Source organism: Anas acuta, chromosome 4, assembly GCF_963932015.1.
Source record: "Anas acuta chromosome 4, bAnaAcu1.1, whole genome shotgun sequence".
NCBI classification, from domain to species: Eukaryota; Metazoa; Chordata; class Aves; order Anseriformes; family Anatidae; genus Anas; species Anas acuta.
The window spans coordinates 61598937-61613461 of record NC_088982.1 but is presented as its reverse complement, the minus strand read 5'-3'; the positions used below and the strand labels follow the sequence as shown (position 1 = coordinate 61613461).

General features: G+C 40.3%; 1 long non-coding RNA gene across 2 annotated transcripts in view; it reads right to left on the bottom strand.

The window, feature by feature from the left end:
- Positions 1 to 7648: 7648 nt before the first annotated feature.
- Positions 7649 to 14525, bottom strand: part of LOC137856321 (uncharacterized) — a 48505-nt gene continuing 41628 nt past the window's right edge. For both annotated transcript variants that reach the window (XR_011096356.1, XR_011096355.1), the window contains 2 exons: positions 11972 to 12148; positions 7649 to 10292 (listed from right to left, as the gene is read on the bottom strand). This is a non-coding gene — a long non-coding RNA (uncharacterized lncRNA). The remainder of the gene's footprint in view (positions 10293 to 11971; positions 12149 to 14525) is intronic.

The window sequence follows — 14525 nt, the reverse complement described above, 5'->3', positions numbered from 1 at the left end:
TGAATTTAATTGGCAGGGTGCTTCTTTTGCTTTTCCCTTTCAAATAATCACAGAAGGTGAGAACAAGAACTCAGTGAAAACCAGTCTGGGAGGAGCAGTAGTCAGCAGATTAAGAGGTCTGTTCTGATTCTTTGTTTGCCACTCTCATTATACTGGCTGATCTTTGGCAGAGCCAGGCAGGCACGCAGGCTGTATTTCCAACTCAATTTCTTTTGACAGCCATGCAACAGACTCTAAGATGCCAACTGGTCGTTCCTACATACCTTTTATATTTTACTATAGAGCTGAATCTGACACGATGTTCTTTGCAATGACAACAACTATAGTGCTCATCTTTGCAGTAAAGACAAAAGCACAGAGGTTCTCCTCTCCCTCCAAAAGCAATGCAGAAAGGTGCTTGCATTTCACAGTATGTTGCTTTGCTGCACAATTTAGTCCCATCAAGATATATAAAAGAAATGATCGTTCCCACTACTGTGACAGGGAAAAGCCAACAACGTAATCTTTTCAAATGGGTGTTCCTTGTACATTTCACTATGATGTGCAAAATGTTATATGTTATTGCTTCCCCCAAAAGTACTGTGAATCATCCTTATTGATAGCAGAACGTGGGAAATATACTTTCAGAGCAAGTTCTGCTGGCAGGTTTGTGGCAATCTAGATCAAAAGATACTCGTAAGGAAAAGAGCAGTGTGGTTTCCTCTTCTGGTGTAATTTGGCTCCACAGTTTTAAGTGGACTCAATATTTTGCAAGGAGAAATAAAATTGTTATGTACTTGGCTAAAAAAGGGCTAGACCAAGAAAATGACAAGGTAGAATTGGGAAGCACAGTGCCTCAAGGTTGCTGGCTGCAAATGTTTAATCAGTCAAGGTAAGCCCAGGCAGTACTTGGTTCTGATCTTTCAGTAATTTCACATCTATTTGATAACTCTGAATGCAGTAGTAAGGCTCCTTTTTTAAATGGATGTGTGATAAGATTAGATCTTATTCCCAATTCTGACTTTACAGCTCAGGCCCATCACTACTAAAAGATGGAAGGAACGTGCGAGAATGGTTCATTCCGAAGAATAAAAGCCCACCAAGAAAACCAAAGCCAGCAAGTCTGTAGGATGCTTGAGACCTGCCCAGTGTACTAGGTTACATTTGAATTCAGCAAAAATTACCTTTTTTCCAGGTGACATCCAGGACCCAGAGTTTCTCAAGGTCAGAGAACTGCTAAAGCTCATCCAACCTTTTTTATTATTATTATTATTTTTTTTTTTAAGGGGAGATGTGAGGGAGCAAAGGGAAGCTGTTGCCTTTGTGACGTTCTCTGTTTGTTAAACTAGATTCACACTTGTATCTGGCCCCACTTTAGATACATTTATTCTTCCCAGGCTTCCAATTTAAACCAGTGGCTGAAGGCAGCAAAATGCCAGTTTTGCTGTAACAATGACAAGAAAGCTGAATTCAGCTAGTTTTTCATCTAAAATTATCCTGTGCCTTCAAACTGGAATTACATTAAGGCTGAATCCAGTCTGAATAAAATTCTTGACCTTTCTAAGATTATCATGGCAAAAGATGGACAGGTTTTCTCTAATTCATTATGCTATACATTTTTAAAAGAATACAGTACAGATGCTTTGTTGCAGTTACTACTCCTGTGAATGTACTTTAAAGTACTCCTGATTTGATTTAATATTCCCATGGGCAACATATTTCTTTTGCCTGAAAAAAGCAGTTCTACCCAAGCAACTAATTTGACTTCTAAATATCTTCCCATACCAAGCAGAATTTTTCCTCCTTCATCTCACTAACTGAATAGTATGCATGTAATTGTTGATATTTTCTAAATGGTGGCAACATGCCTGTAATGATGGGGTTATGACACTAGATCCGTTGGATTTAATGTAATTCTTTACAGTCCTTGGCTTTGAAAATAGGAATGTAGTGAAAATAGAGAAGATTAAAGCAATTGGACTTTTTTTTTTTTTTTTTTTTTTTTTTTTTTTTTTTTCCCAGTTGGCATTATAAGTCTGATTTGCACGTTGCAAGCACTGACATAGAGCTCTGCAAAACCTGACCCCTTGAGCTCAATTCAGTAGGTACAGAGGACTTTCTGATGCAAGAAAATGGTGCACATTTGCTCCACGGTTCAGAGCAGAGAGCACTATTCCCTGGGGCCCTGCAGAAAGACCTGCTTTTTTATGTACCAATAACAGAACAGAATTGACGTGTCCTTTAGAATATGAGATGCTAAGTTTTCTCACATAATAATTAGTGAAAACAAAGCGAGAAAAATATAAAAGCGAAGGTTGCTAGTTCATAACCCTGTGTTTCAAAGTGTATCAGTTAATCCTACGTTCAGCGCTAAACCAAGAATATGTATGTTATGATTATGTAGACCAAAAATAAAATGAATGTGAGATGACTTGTAACATCTAACAAAACGTGGTTATTTATGAGTCAGAGAAGCAAAACTCATTATTTAAAAGACGTTTAGATGTAGAGCTTAGTGATATGGTTTAGTGGAGGACTTGTTAGTGTTAGGTCAGAAGTTGGAGTTGATGATCTTGAGGTCTCTTCCAACCTAGAAATTCTGTGATTCTGTGATAATTGCACTTGCAAAACAGATGTGCTATTATTTGACTAAAGGTCACTTAGAGCAACCTTTCCTGAAAAACCAAGTATATACTGTTTTTTTCTTCAAGAAAAGGTCAGCTGGGCAATGAATAAAGAAGAAAGAAGACAGTTTAAGGACTTACTTTGGCACAAGGAAGTGCCATGAAGAATGAAGAGGAGATATTAAACTTAAAAGTTTGGGGTGAGTTTTAAAAGTATCTGGGATTTTTTCTCTTCTAATGGCAGTTCATTAAGTTCTGAGCTTCAGATGACCCTGAGTCACAGCACACAAGCATATATGATCAGACTTTTCATGAAAAAAAAGACATTTTCCCTTTAAATTTTACATATTTTTTTGACTTGCCTATAGCAAGCTTGTATGTAGGTAGTATGTAACTAATCTGTGCACCAAAAATTTAGCAAGCAAACAGACTTGTATTTGGATTTAAAAGCGGATAATTTTAGAATGACAGTTCAATGACTGTACAGAATGATATTTGGAGTACAAAATACAAACTAAAAAAAAAAAATAATGAAAAGTCTTTATGCCAAGTTGTAGTGGATGAAAATGCTGTCACCAAAAATCCTCAAACTTCTTTTTTACTTTCTTTTCTCTTCTTAACATGTGCATGACTACAGTAATATATATGCATACAAGGAATTTATTGATATTACTGTTGTGAACTTTTTTGAATGTTATCAATCACCGAAACAGAATTGTGTGAATAAAAATCTGAGTTTGTGTTCACATGTTGTTTAGGGTTAGAGAAGAAAAACTTTAAGGAGAAAAAAAAGTTAATTCCTTGTCACCTATTGACTTCCTGTTTTGTGAATGAATATCTTTAATTCTGGTTTTGACATCTTTATTCAATTGTATTATGCTCTTGGAAAGACCTGATTCTTTCATATTTTTTTCTGAGCACAAGCATGCCAGTAGGGCTGTTTGTTTGGATCACCAAGTGAAAATTCCTTGATGTCTTTGCAGACTCAGCTTGCAGAGAGTAGTCAAAAAGATAATAAGAAGAACTAGTTAGGGGAAGAGTTGCTGTGGTGTTCATAGTACTTCACAGGATGTTGGGTGAAACCAGAAGCATTATAAAATATCTGAACAATCATCAGTGAGTAACTTGTTTGATCCCTTTTCAAGAGGATGTGTGCAATCTGGGTAACTACAACCACCTGCAGTCATTTTCCTAAAGCACCTGTTACCAAAATACTGGGGTAAGTGTTATAGTATTTACCCAAACTTACTGTGATCTATGGAATCACTTTGATAAATACATCTCACTACACAGAAATCCAAATCACAGTATATAATAACTTTGGACTAGTTGAGCAATACAGAGATAGTCTCTGTCGGAACATGGGGAACCAATTTACCAGCAATCAGCAATGACAAACACATGTGCAGTGTTGCATATGGGATTAATATAACCCAGCTGGGTAGGATGCACTTTTCATCCAAGCATGGCTTAGCCTGAAACCTTCTTTGCCTTGTATTTTAACGTGGTGTCCCCGGGATCATTACAAAGCAGATAGTTTCCTGCTTGGCTTGAGGTGAGTGAACATTAACCCTTTTTATTAACCAAACCTAGGAGGTGAATGTTGCCAGAAGGGAAGCTGAATGGACTCAATCAACGTGTATGGAGAAGACGGGTGCGGCAGTGAGAGCCTGTTGCTGAAGGACTGGAGGAAATCAGCATCGTTCAGGGGTTGATAGTCTGCAAAACCTTCATAGACTCTGTACAATATAAGGAGGTTGTGCAGGTGGAAGTTGTTTTATATGTATCTCATAATAATTTTCTTAGTAAAACAAACAGCCTCTTGTTGTTCTTTCATGAAATAAAAATGAGCTGGTGCCTGTTTTCCATTTTTGACCTTAACTGATTGTTTTTCTTTACTTTCTTTGGAGGGAATTAGGGGAAAGATTGATGCAAGTCTCCCTTCTTTCTCATTACATGCTGCGCTCAAAAGATCTTGCCTCAAAGCTTCATTCAGCTAGTGTGAAAGATGAAGCTGGAAAATCTTAAAGGGGTTTCATCCCTGTCCAACAACTTTAAAATGAAACCAGAGCACAGAAGATCTGAAATGACTCCATGGGTGTTGCAGGAAAATACTGAAGGCCACTGCACTGCTGAGGCGGCCCCAGGTGGCCACAGCAGGTGCATTCATCAGAGGATACAAACAAACACAGAGGAGTGGAGAAATCCAAGTAACACAAAGGGGGCATCAGAAATTTTGGATATGGGTCATTTGAGGTCACCAATTAGCCTGTGGGGTCATCTGAGGTCACCACTGCAAAATTTTTGGGCTTCTGGGGTCATCTGAGGTCACCAATTAGCCTTTGGGGTCATCCGAGGTCACCGCTGCAAAATTTTTGGGCTTCTGGGGTCATCTGAGGTCACCAGTTAGCCTTTGGGGTCATCCGAGGTCAGCGCTGCAAAATTTTTGGGCTTCTGGGGTCATCTGAGGTCACCAATTAGCCTGTGGGGTCATCTGAGGTCAGCGCTGCAAAATTTTTGGGCTTCTGGGGTCATCTGAGGTCACCAATTAGCCTTTGGGGTCATCCGAGGTCAGCGCTGCAAAATTTTTGGGCTTCTGGGGTCATCTGAGGTCACCAATTAGCCTTTGGGGTCATCTGAGGTCAGCTCTGCAAAATTTTGGGGCTTCTGGGGTCATCTGAGGTCACCAATTAGCCTTTGGGGTCATCCGAGGTCACCGCTGCAAAATTTTTGGGCTTCTGGGGTCATCTGAGGTCACCAATTAGCTTTTGGGGTCATCCGAGGTCAGCGCTGCAAAATTTTTGGGCTTCTGGGGTCATCTGAGGTCACCAATTAGCCTGTGGGGTCATCTGAGGTCAGCGCTGCAAAATTTTGGGGGTCCTGGGGTCATCTGAGGTCACCAATTAGCCTGTGGGGTCATTTGAGGTCACCGCTGCAAAATTTTTGGGCTTCTGGGGTCATCTGAGGTCACCAATTAGCCTTTGGGGTCATCCGAGGTCAGCGCTGCAAAATTTTTGGGCTTCTGGGGTCATCTGAGGTCACCAATTAGCCTTTGGGGTCATCTGAGGTCAGCGCTGCAAAATTTTGGGGGTCCTGGGGTCATCTGAGGTCACCAATTAGCCTTTGGGGTCATCCGAGGTCAGCGCTGCAAAATTTTTGGGCTTCTGGGGTCATCTGAGGTCACCAATTAGCCTGTGGGGTCATCTGAGGTCAGCGCTGCAAAATTTTTGGGCTTCTGGGGTCATCTGAGGTCACCAATTAGCCTTTGGGGTCATCCGAGGTCAGCGCTGCAAAATTTTTGGGCTTCTGGGGTCATCTGAGGTCACCAATTAGCCTGTGGGGTCATCCGAGGTCAGCGCTGCAAAATTTTTGGGCTTCTGGGGTCATCTGAGGTCACCAATTAGCCTGTGGGGTCATCTGAGGTCAGCGCTGCAAAATTTTTGGGCTTCTGGGGTCATCTGAGGTCACCAATTAGCCTTTGGGGTCATCCGAGGTCAGCGGTGCAAAATTTTTGGGCTTCTGGGGTCATCTGAGGTCACCAATTAGCCTGTGGGGTCATCTGAGGTCAGCGCTGCAAAATTTTTGGGCTTCTGGGGTCATCTGAGGTCACCAATTAGCCTGTGGGGTCATCCGAGGTCAGCGCTGCAAAATTTTTGGGCTTCTGGGGTCATCTGAGGTCACCAATTAGCCTCTGGGGTCATCTGAGGTCAGTGCTGCAAAATTTTGGGGGTTCTGAGGTCATCTGAGGTCACCAATTAGCCTTTGGGGTCATTTGAGGTCACTGCATCTAAGTTTTTTGGCTTCTGGGGTCACCTGAGGTCACCAATTAACTAATAGGGTTACTCGAGTTCCAGCAAGCCTTATGATTTTGTGTGGCCTTGTGGGCTCTGTGCTCCCCACAGCTCAGGATTTGTTTGCACACAAACATCTTCTTCCAGCTCCTTCCCTCTCCTATGTGCACCTCCCCTCCTCCCACACTACACAAGTTTCTTGTGCCTCTCTTTCTTTCTTTTTCTTTTTTTTTTTCCCAGCTCATGTAATCATCTTGGTTTTGCTTTCTGGCTCGAATTCCCAGCCATTAGTTGGCTGATTACTTAAAACACAAAGATAGTGGTGCTATGCCTGGGGAAATAGAAAAAAACAACAACCTGGCTCAGTCATGGGCAGGCAGCTGCTGGCCTTTAGAGAAGCCTTAGTTTTCATTAGCTTGCCTTCTCCGTACAAATAGCTCCTCTGAGAAACAGCTCACTGGTGAAAGGGCAGCCAAGACCCCTTCCCAGCTGCAGTGATCCCTGATGGCGGTCACTAAAAAACCATTATCGGTATTTCTTCTTACACTTCTGTGTCAGCTTCAGAAATGTATGGCCTGAAACCTTAATTTATAAAAATGAGAGTCTCTCTTGACTGTTATACAAGGACATAAAGCAGGCTTGATGCTGGGGATAGTGTCAAACACAGGACTATAAAAATACAAAGTTGTTATTTATTTTTAAATGAAAGTCTCAGGCCTATTCCCTGTCTCTGCAGCTGCTCCCATTGATCACATTTATTAGGCCTTATGTTCCATTCATCCAACTCTGTTTTAATGCCGTGGCGTTTTCACCTGCATTGTGGGATGATAGCAAATGGCTCTCATTTTCTTAAGATACTGGGAGTGGGGGCAAGAAAAGCAGATAAGAATTAGAACCGATAATTTCAGGAAGGATGATGTTTGCCAACAATTCTGAACTGCATAGTCTTCTGCGTAAGCAAGCACACAAATACTGATACAGGTGTCACGGTTTTATTCTAGATAGGAGAAACCATGGCAGTTAGTTGCAATATATGTAACACTGCATACACACATCATGAAAAAGAGACACGTTTTAGTGCTAGAGCTCCTCTGTAGCACAGAAATGAAAGCACATTTTTCTACCAAGAGAAAACCAAGCCCTTTGGAGGTGGCAGAGATTCCAGTCAAACACTGTGTTAGTGCAGGGGATGCAGAGCAAATACAAGTCCCCTTCCCCCTCAAGGTGACTATGGCTGCAGCAATGAGAAAAAAGGCATGGAAAAAGTATTTTATTTTGGCAGCTCAGAAACCTTTTTTTCAGGAGCCTGAAACTTGGAACGCAGGACACAAAAATAACTTTGTTTTGTTTTAGTCAGCCAAAATTTGCTGAGCCTGACTTGTTTTTTTTTAAAAGAAATGACTTGAGTTGTCAACACTGAGTCAGCTGAATACCGCAACCGTAACACCTCCCACTTCAATTAGCCACAGCACGTTCATTACTGTCAGCTAAGACACAGCTGGGCCTTCAGCCTACAAACTGTAAGTCCCATAAGGAAATGCTGCTTAAGGTAGTTTAGTGCTGAATTAATTCATTGTAGGTAGTAAATAACTCATGAATTCATATCATAGTATACAGAGGAGTTGTACCAATTAATTGATTCTGGATTCGGTTCTCTATTGGCATCCACAATCATTGGGATACCTTGACTATTTGCATCATTGTACTTTATTTGCCCACCCACACCCCTTTACGTGCATCCCTAGTGCACAAATGCAACCTGTGACATCTCAATGAGAATCCATCAGCTCTGAGAAACGTGGTCTTACAGCTCATCCAATAAGTAAATCCTACTTTCCCTCCGCATTGTTTCATCCACGGCTTTCCTTAATACTCACCTTCTTCCTGTGAAGGACACAGTACAACAACGGCAACAAAGATGATTCGATTTGGTTTGTCCCATGCAAGAAAGTTGACATATAGAGTTTTAATCTGATCCATACTGGGAAGCTCTCGATTTTTCTGAAATAAACCCGTTTCTCAGATTCTTGGTTTAATCAATAGGAAAAAACTCTGAAGAATGGCAGAAAAGCTAACTTGTGTAATTTCAAGCCCAGAAACAACAGCTTGGTTTCCCACAGTGAACACAAGAATATTTTATGTAATACAAAGCAATATTTTCGTAATTCTGTTCATTAATTTTTGTTAAAAAGCAAGAGAAGATCAGTTTTCACTTAGAGTGATACAAAGCACAGAATTCATGCTTCCATGGAGTCTGAAAATAGCAGCAAACAGGGTACTGTCATCTGGTTTTTATTAGTCCTTTGTAAACAGAATGTATCTACTACAGCCTTAAGTCCACAGCGACTGGCTTTGGTGACAACTACCTTAAGATAATTTGTAAGTGGTGAGGAAAAAGTAAGTGATCTTCACTTTATTTTTTTGTGAGGAACACCATATTCTAGATCTAGCATCACCTTTGTATAAGTATAATTTCACAGAAAATTGTCCTTTTTAATCCGGTCCATGTTGTCATTTCTGCTTGTATCACAGCCTCTAAAACATTTACTCCTGTACAACTGAAGGGCAGTGAACTGTGGCAGAAGGCAGAAGCAGGCAAGAACCTAGTGGACCAGACCAGATGCCAGAAAGGTTACGATTTCAAACTGTAAGCCCAGTAAATGGGGAAGTGCAGCATCCAGGCACAAGGTTCACACTGCAGACACTGTGACAGGAGAACAGCTGGGAAAACAATGCCTGAACCAACTCCCAGAAAATGCTGGAAAATAATTTTTCTGGCCCTGGTCCCTCTTACACTCGGGCAGCCCCAAAGTAGGCACTTTGGGGAGGCTGAGCTTGCTAGCTTGGAGCTCCTCTTGGCACACACTGCTCTGCATTATCTATCTTGTTTAGAGACAAACGCCTTTACCCTTTCTCTGTAGAACTGCTGGCAGTGTTCATTATGTACATACTTATGGGTTAGAGTACTCCCTACACAGTGACCTCTCTGATCTACTCAGAGAGTGGCAAATAAAGCAGTCGTGCTCTTGCTCTCTCCCTGTTCATGCTGGCCCACTGATCAGAAAACCATACCAAATTTTTGAGATCAGGGATAGTACACAAGAGAGGTCACAGAAAAGTAGCCCAGTGGGACCATCACTGCATGGAAAAGGGGAGACAGACTGTTCTTCTGCCTTAGGGCCACTGGACAGAATACATGATGATTTGGTTAGGAAATAGAAACTGTGACGTTTCCCTCCCACTTCTCTTATGGAAGTGCCTTCATATGGGGTTTCTACTTGTATACTTGCTGGTGAAACTTGTATTAGTATTCTTGACTCTGCTTACCAGCTCTGCAAAAGACATTTTCATAAACATTCACATGAATTAATTATTAAAACGTTAGCCTAGGTTCATACTAAAAATGCCTGAAATGCTCGCCAACAGAACGCCTGTAAGTTGTGCTAGGATATTACATAGCTGTGATTAACATTTTTAAGAAAACAAGCACAGATTGTTCTGTTTCCACCCTGCACATATGTTTCCACATAATTGTTTTGGTATGCTACTTTTTCTGCCCTCAGGTCTGATTCACTTTGCAGCAATCTGAATATGAGCTTCCAAGGGCAGAAAACGACCCTGTTTTTATGTAGCAACCAACATTTCCATTACCATTCAACCTCGTCCATCATACTTTGCATTTGCAGGTTGTACAAGGAGATCCCACCACGGTCCATGTAGCGCCACTAAGCCTTGTAATTCCAGAGCCATCTAGACAGGTTTTCCTGATGTCATAGGTGATGTTGTCAGCCAGGCAGGGGTCACTGACGCAGCAGGGACAGCACTCTCCTTCTGACATGGCTGCGTACTTAAAGTTTAGATTGGGGCACAGAACAGGCCAACAGTCCACTTCTCCTTCCTGTAAAAATTGAAACAAAGCTCAATACATTGATGGAATACATTTCCATTTATTAGCTAACTTTGCTTCCTGTCAAATGGAAAAAAATTATTTTGCCAGAATTGAAATAGATTTTAAGGATCAGCTTCTCAGCCTGGTTGATCACTGCATATTTGAATAGTGAAATGAAGTTTCCTAAATGTAGCAGAGTGTCATTTGCTTGTTTCTTGACTAAAAACAACACTATTATTACAGGAAGAGAACTTGAGTTCTCTGGGGTTTTTGAAGACACCATTAAATACTGGTTTACAATAACTTTCCTTAAACTACGATTTTTCAGTGATGGCCTTGCAGACTCATGCCCATATGGGGCATGGTCACATAAAAATCTCTGTGCAATCACAGCAACCGTTTAAATAGGAAATTAACAATGCAAATAGATCTAAGTTAGCGTGTTTGAAAAGCACTGAACGTGGATCTAACTAGCAACAGTCAAAAGGTATTTTACTGTCAACTGCTAAGAGTTGTTAGAACAATACCTGCAATACGTGTTATCTTCCACTTAGTGGAACTTTAAAAATAAATAAATAAATAAAAGCAGTCATTGCTGTAGGATCTGAGCATAAACTAAACTAAACTTGTATTAGGCAACTTTGTAAGCACTTCAGATGTTGATAACACCTATACATCTACACTGCACCTAACCTCAGATATAGCACTGATTTACTGTATCAGTGTCTTTTAGTTCTGTGTGTCTGTTAACCTAATCATAAAATTAGGCAAGGAAGTGCTGACCACAAACTTAGCATCCTTTGTAAAACCCATCATATTTAATAATGACAGATGTCATTGCTGCTGTCTGCAAATGTTTCTTGCTGTTCTTTTGCCAACATTAAAATCATCTTAGGAGAATACAAAACACAATACTTACACAATGCTCTATATTACATATAATTATCTCTTAACAGTAACTTAGCTTTGAATGTAATTTGTTTCCTGATGCTCAGATACCTCTTGATTAATATCACATTTAAAAACAATGTTATACAGACAGCTATAAATGAAAACTGCTAATTTTAATGAAGTTCACTGCTGCACTAATTAGTATATCAGTGCAAAAATTAAAGCTGTAGGGAGATAATTTATAGTACTTAATGAGAAAATAAGTGTTCTTAATATTGTGTGTTTGTCCAGTAATTTTGGTTTTCTTCATTCCTTTTTTTTTTTCCTTTTCTGATTTACCACATGGCACTGGCACTCCATTTTTCCAACTTTTGCTGAATTAAAAAAGAAAATTGCCCTGTCTATTTTGATGAGACAGGTATCCAGCTGTTGTAATTAAAAACTGAAACTCTTCCATCAAAATCCATCACATGTGAAAGAACCTTTAAAAATCATTTAAAGATCAGATGACCTTATAAAAGTTGTCAGAAGTGGACAAACACTTTTAAAAAAAAGTAAATATAGTGTCAAGGTTTCCAAGCTTTTGTCAAGCTTTTCTTTTCAGTCATTAGACCTACTTATTCAGCAGTAGGAAGAAAACTGGTGGTGTGTCATTTGGCGCATGCGCTATAAATGCTTTAGTATCATTCTTAGTCTGAAAAGCAGGTGAAGAGAGAGCAAATGACCTGCTGCCAAGTACATTTTGCTAAAAACAACATTCATTATTTTTGCTCCCCTCCAAAACACTTTACCCACACCAGGCAACAGCACTGGTGACAGCTGTAGGTCCAGTTGTCCCCACTGTGGTAGAGCTTGTGCCCCATTTAGTCGAGCCACTGGCTGGTGATGTGACTATCACATTCTGAGCAGCAGAAGAGATCAGCACTGGAGGTCTCGCAGTCACAGGCTGTTCTCCAGCAGAAAATTCTCTCATCCTGCAAAGACACATTTCCCTGCTGTCAACCACAAACCACCAGACAGCAACAAAGAGCAGTGACCCAAAAAAAAAACCCCACTATACACACACACACACACACACACACACATATATATATATGTATCAAAGAGAACGTCTTTGGCATATCAGAAAATATGAAGTTCTTAGCATATTAGATGTTACTGACATAAGGACTCGATCATGCAAGTTGTAATACCTCAAATACCAGTACTGTCCCAGTTTCTGTCAACGCATTGATTCGATGCTGTCTGAATGTGAGTGGTGTTTTTCTGTCTGCAACTAACTGAATTTAAAAGAAATCATTGAGCATACCCTCCCTCTAAATATACTTGTATTATTCAGCCTTTTTAAGGCTGAAGAAAAGCAGCACAAGTTAGTTTACTTTCTACTTTCAAGCTCTCAAAACAATAAAAATTAAGCTCAAAAGCTTTAGCCTCTCCAGATGCCTCAAGACAAAATAATTCTCATTGACTTCCTAAGGTCACAGAATGCTTTATCTCTGCTATGAGAAGCAATGTCAACAAAACTTCTACCCTAATTACTCTCAGTTTTGCCTTAGGCATTAATTTAAAGCAGTTCATCTTCACCAGGAGGGGCAATGACAGCGGTCTTAAGGAGACTACAGATGTCAAGGATGGCTGGGCTGAGAACACAGCAAGCACAGCCAGCACAGCTCACCACCTGCTTACCAGCCAGGTCATCACTACTTTTGAGAGGACTTTAAGATTGTCACTGACTCCGGTATTTTGGAGGTACCAAAATACATTTCCATAGTAAGCACAGCTTAGTCTACTTCAACGCAGAACATGCTGACTATGCAGGGAGACAACACCTTCAGTGTTGAGCTCACAGCATACCTGTGCACTCTTCCATCAGAGGTCTTTCCCCCTATTGACTAGCAACCTGACCCATCTTTTTCCAAGCAGTTCTACTTGGCAATGAGAAAATCCAAAAATTTCCAAGTATATACAGATATTTGAGCAAAAACATCCCTTCATAACATGCTGGTACCTTGCCCTCTGTTATTTCATAACACCATCCAGCTGAAACACTCAGCTTATTATGTAGCTTCAGGACATTCACTTCCCCACTCTATTTGTTATTGGAAGCTTGTTCACAGAAACGTTTTAGCAAGATATTGTTATGACAAGAAAAACCCTTTGACAACATCTTTCAGCAAGTAATTCACAGTTCCTTCTGCTCAAGTCCTGGTAACTCATTTCATTGGCATGTCACAAGTCTGGCAATCCACTGAGCAGGTTTTCCCTGATACTTTATTATTCTGTAGGTGGTGTTATTTCAAGGGTGTTGAGCAGTACAGGATGTAGTTGAATATGCTTTCTAGCAGATTTCCATCAGCACAAATACTGAGACCCATAAAGCCTTTTTTTTTTTCTAAATAAATATTTTTGCACTCAAAGCATTTAATAGCTGCTGAGCAGTCTACAGCCAAAAATAAAACAACCACAATTATTAGGTGCTCAGGCTGCCCATATTATTTAAGACATTCATCCTCTAAGCTCAGCTTCTAAGGAACATTTTTTTCACGCTCCAAAAACGAACGTGTAGGATAAAAAACTGCACTTCCAAATCCACCCTTCCAAATCTTATTAGTAAGCAGTACCAAGGAGCAGAACAAGATTTTCAGCAAGTACCATATTTTTATTTATGCTGCATTTTTGCAAGAAACCAAAAATCCCTTCCAGGGACATCTACTAACACCTGGCTTCCAGTGGATTCAGCTTTGATTTTCTAGAGCTTTTATAAGTACTGCAGTTACAAGTGTCTATTCATAGTATCTTTCATGTGCTAAATTGTAGTTGAAGGGACACTGCTACTGCCAGGGTCTCACAAGTGTGTTAAGAAGCAGACCACAACCCTGTGAGGTTACCCCAACAAGATGACCATAGCCATTTTCCCCTCTGTGTTGTGGGAAAAGATCTTGCAAAACATTAACTAATCTTCTCCTTATTGGGCTCCTACGCTACACATACACCACAGTCATACCACAGCTTGGATTCAAAGAGACTTTAAAAATTATCTGCCATCACTAACTTTGTAGGGCTAGAACTCGAGTCTTACTACACTTCACATCTATGATATGGACTACCAGTTAACAAAATATTATGGCCTTGTGGAGCTGGCTGTAATTGCCAACCAAATTTTGCTAATAGAATTATATCAGAAACAGTCCAATAGTACTTGGTTTCTGCAACAACTGAAGAGAAATTACAAAAACCTACCAGTCAGTGTGCATATTTCTGGAAAAAAAAAAAAAAAAGAAAAAAAAAAGAAAACAACCACTGTTTCTGGAACAACCCACATCAAATGTTTTCTCAAAGCATCCAAGTGTC